The sequence below is a fragment of the Somniosus microcephalus genome, unplaced genomic scaffold (genome assembly GCF_052327205.1).
Source record: "Somniosus microcephalus isolate GS21.2 unplaced genomic scaffold, FLI_Smic_1.0 unresolved_chr5, whole genome shotgun sequence".
NCBI lineage: Eukaryota > Metazoa > Chordata > Chondrichthyes > Squaliformes > Somniosidae > Somniosus > Somniosus microcephalus.
The window spans coordinates 46,382,149-46,387,410 of record NW_028225183.1 but is presented as its reverse complement, the minus strand read 5'-3'; positions in this window follow the sequence as shown (position 1 = coordinate 46,387,410).

The following is a 5,262-nucleotide window of genomic DNA, read 5'->3' as shown; positions in this document are numbered from 1 at the left end:
ATTACTTTGCAACATACTAGTAATTGCAATGCAATGGAACATTGCACTGGAATATCAGGTTGCAATATAATAGTCATTTACAGTGCAACAGGACATTGCAATGGAACAAGACATTGCAATGGAATATCACTTTGCAACATCGTATTCATTGGCATTGCAGAACATTGCAATGGAATAGCACTGCAATATAATCGTCATTTGCAATGCAACAGAGCATTGGAATTGAATATCACTTTGCAATATAATTGTCATTGCAATGTATAGGAACATTGCAATGGAATATCGCTTTGCAATATGATTGTCATTTGCAATGCAATAGAACATTGCAATGGAATATCTTTTTGCAATATAATATTCATTGCAATGCAATGAAACATTGCATTTGAATATCAGTTTGCAAAATAATCTTCATTTGCAATGCAATAGGACATTGTAATGGAGCATCACTTTGCAATATAATAGTCATTACCCTGCAATGGAACACTATAATGGAATAAAAGCAGTCATTGCAATGTAACAGAACAAGCAAATAAATATCAGTTTGCAATAAATCGTCATTTGCAATGCAATAGAAGATTGCAGTGGAATATCACGTTGCAATATCATTGTCATTTGCAATGCAATAGCATATCTTAATGGAATATCACTTTGCAATGAAATAATCATTTGCAATGCAATAGAACATTGCAATGGATTATTTACTTGTAGTACGATATACATTTGCAATGCAATAGCAATGCAATATGACTTTGTAATGTACAATTAACTCCCAATTCAAAATTAATTTGCAGTACAGTAGCACGTTGCAACGGCACGTCGCTTTGCAATATGATCATCATTCGCAATGCAATAGAACATTGCAATGAACATTGCAGTGCAATATCACTTCGCAATATAATAGTCATTGCAATGGAATATCAGTTTGCAATATAATAATCATTTGCAATGCAAAAGAACATTGCAATTGAATATCGCTTTGCAATATGAAAGCATTTTGAATGCAATAAGCCATTGCAATGGAATATCACTCTGCAACATACTAATCATTTGTAATGCAACAGTACATTGCAATGGAAGATCACTCCAATATAACCGTCAATTGCAATGCAATAGCACAATTGCAATGGAATATCACTTCGCAATATAATCGTCATTTGCAATGCAATAGAACATTGCAATGGGATATCAGTTTGCAAAATAATAATGATTTGCAATGCAACAAAACATTGCAATGAAATATCGCATTGCAATATGATCATCATTTGCAAAGCAGTAGGACTTTGCAAGTAACATCACTTTGCAATAAAGTAGTCATTTGCAGTGTAATTGCACATTGCATTGGAATATCACTGCAATATAATCGTCATTTGCAATGCAATGGAACTTTGCAATAGAATATCAACTTGCAATATAATAGTCAGTTGCAATGCAAAAGCACATTGCAAGCGAATATTGCCTTGCAATTTGATCGTCATTTGCAATGCAATGGAACATTGCAATAGAAAATCATCTTGCAATATAATAGTCAGTTGCAATGCAAAAGCACATTGCAAGCGAATATTGCCTTGCAATTTGATCATCATTTGCAATGCAATGGAACATTGCAATGGAATATCGCTTTGCATTTTAACAGCAATTTGCAATTTAATTGCACATTGAAATGGAATATCAGTGCAGTATAATGGTCTTTTGCAATGAAATAGAACATTGCAATGGACTATCACTTTGCAATATAACAGTCATTTGAAAAGCCATAGAACTTTGCAATGAAATATCACATTGCAATATAATAATCATTTGCAATGCAATAGAGCATGGCAATGGATTATCACTGCCATATATTCGACATTTGTAGTGAAATAGCACATTGCAATGGATATGATCATCATTTGCAATGCAAAAGACATTGCAATGGAATATTACTTTGGAAAATAGTCGTCATTTTTAATGCAACAGAACATTGCAAAGGAATATCACTTTGCAATATAATAGTCAATTGCAATGCAATAGAACATGGCAATGCAATAGATCATTGCAATGGAATATCACTTTGTAGTACAATCGTCATTTGCAGTGCAGTAGCATATTGCAATGGAATATCACTTCGCAATATAATAGTCATTTGAATTGCAATAGTGAATTGCAATGGAATATCGCTTTGCAAAATGATTGTCATTTGCTTTGCAATAAGATATTGCAAAGGAATAACACTTTGCAATAGAGTACTCATTCGCAATGCAATATAAAATTGCAATGGAATATCACTCCAATATAATCGTCATTTGCAATGCAATACGATATTGCAATTGAATATTATTTTGCAATATAATAATCATTGCAATTCAATTGTGCATTGCAATGGATTATCACTTTGCAATATGATATTCATTTTCAATATAATAGCACATTGCAATGGACTATTAGCTTTCAATATAATATTTACTTGAAATGCAATAGATCATTGCAATTGAATATAGCTTTGCAATATAGTACACCTTGCAATGAAGTAGAGCATTGCAATGGAATATTACTGCAATACAATCGTGGTTTGCAATGCAATGGAACATTGCAATGGAATATCGCTTTGTAATATGATCGTCATTTGCAATGCAATAGAACATTGAAGTGGAATATCACTTTGCAATATAATAGTCATTTGCAATGCAATACCACATTGCAATAGAATATCGCTGCAATGTAAACGTAATTTGCAATGCAATAGAACATTGCAATGGAACATCACTTTGCTATATTGTAGTCTGTTGCAATGCAATTGCACATTGCAATGTAGTATTGACTTGAAATGTGATCGTCATTTGCAATGCAATAGAACATTGCAATGCAATACCACTTTGTAATATGATCGTCATTTGCAATGCAATAGAATATTGCAATGGAATAGCAATTTGATATATATTATTCATTTGGAATACAATAGAACATTGCAATGGAATTTTAAGTTGCAATATTATAATCATTTGCAATGCAATAGCACATTGTATTGGAATAGCAATTTGCAACATGGTAGTTATTTGCACTGGAACAGAACATTGCAATTGAATATCAATGCAGAAAAATCGGCATCTGAAATGCAATAGAACATTAGAACAGAGTATTTCTTTACAACAGAATAGTTATTGCAGTGCAATGTAACATTGCAATGTAATATCAGTTTGCAACCAGAATATAATTTGCAATGCAATTGCACATTGCAATGGAATAATACTTTGCAATATAATAGTAATTTAGAGTGCAATAGCAAACTGAAATGGAATATCGCATTGCAATGTGATCACCATTTACAATGAAAAAAACATTGCAGTGGAATATCACTTTGCAACATAATACGAATTTGCAATGCAATAGAACATTGCAATAGAATTTCACTGCAATATAATAGTCATTTGCAATGCAATGGAACGTTGCAGTGGAATATCACTTTGCAAAATAATAGTCATTTGCAATGCAATTGCATAATGCAATGGAATATCAGTTTGCAATATGATCGCCATTTGCAATGCAGTAGAACATTGCAATGGAATATCGCTTTGCAATAAAATAGTAATTTGCAATGCAATGGAACAATGCAATTGAATATCACTTTGTAACATGATCGTCATTTGCGATGCAATAGAACATGGCAATGGAATGTCACTTTCCAATATAATATTCATTTGCAATGCAATAGATTTCGCAATGGAATTTGAACTAAAATACTAGATTCATTGGCAATGCAATAGCACATTGCAATGGTATTGCAGTTTGCAACATAGTAGTCATTTGCATTGCAACAGAACATTGCAATGGAATATCACTGCAATACAATCATCATTTGCAATGCAATAGAACATTGCAATAGAATGTTTCTTTACAACAGAATAGTCATTGCAGTGAAATGGAACATTTAAATGGAATATCAGTTTGCAATATGAATGTCATTTGCAATTCAATAGAACATTGCAATGAGATATCACTTTGCAATATAATAGTCGTTTGCAATACAATAGCACATAACAATTGAATATCGCTTTGCAATATTATCGGCATTTGCAACGCAAAAGCATATTACAATGCAATATCGCCTTGCAATATGATCGTCATTTGCAATGAAGAAAACATTGCAATGGAATTTCACTTTGCAGTATAATAGGAATTTGCAATGAAACAGAGCTTTGCAATGGAATTGCACTGCAATATTATCGTCAGTTGAAGTGCAATATCAAATTGCAAAGGTGTTAGATTCGAATATGGAGAAACTGCCGACGGAGATGGATTTGAGGACAAGTACAGAACTTATTAAAACAACTAAGAGGAACTTGGGCACAAGGGAGAGCCACGCAGCTTCATTAAACTAGGGATGCACTCTCGGGGGACAAGCAGTTGTTCATTCAAGTTATACAATTCTATAAGCAACGCCCACCTACTACAGAATGGGGGGCACACGTACAGTGTCACAACAGTTATTCTTTATTGGTTTAAGTGGTTAGTCATTCAACTGTCGGGCCCAGCCATTGAACTCGGGTACCCTCTGATCATGCCAGTCACAGATGCTAGTTGTTTCATCCTAGTCCCCACATTCCTGCTGTTATCTCTTCCCCGTTGTTGGCATAGTTTATAGTTTGAGAGAACATGTGTTATCCTTAACTGTCGAACAAGCAGGATGGCTACAAGGCCGCAGTAATTCATGTACCTTGTGACTGTAACAATGTTGGTTGTTAATTGTACTCTCATCTACTGGGAGGGCAGGCCGTGTTTAGACAATGGCTCTACTGAGTCTGTGAACACAAACATTCCGAAGTTTGATAAGTAATGTGGCGTCTTCCAGTCCACAAATGTGCTTCAGTCAGCTAAACCTGCACTATGGGTAAATAGGGGTTAACATAGTCAAGTAACCCAGTATTCATTGGGAACAAGCTGAATCTTTCAACACTGTCAGTTCCATTTTCTATCGTCAATATTTCAACAAAATCACCTCTTAAGATTCTAAATTATTTTCTATACCTGTCCATGACCATTTAATGATATCTGTACAGGAGCCCTTCACTCTATTTGGAACTCAACTGTTTCCAGCTTAACATTATATTTAGTGTATTCTAAACCCGCCAATTTAGATCTATAAAGCATGACAGCACACTTGCTAATATTAAAATCAATTTGCCAAAGATTTGTTCATACAATTAATCTATGAATATGGGGTCAATTTACTTGCTTCCATCTAAACTGCGTATAAATTCAAATTCAAATGCTTTATCGGCATGAAAG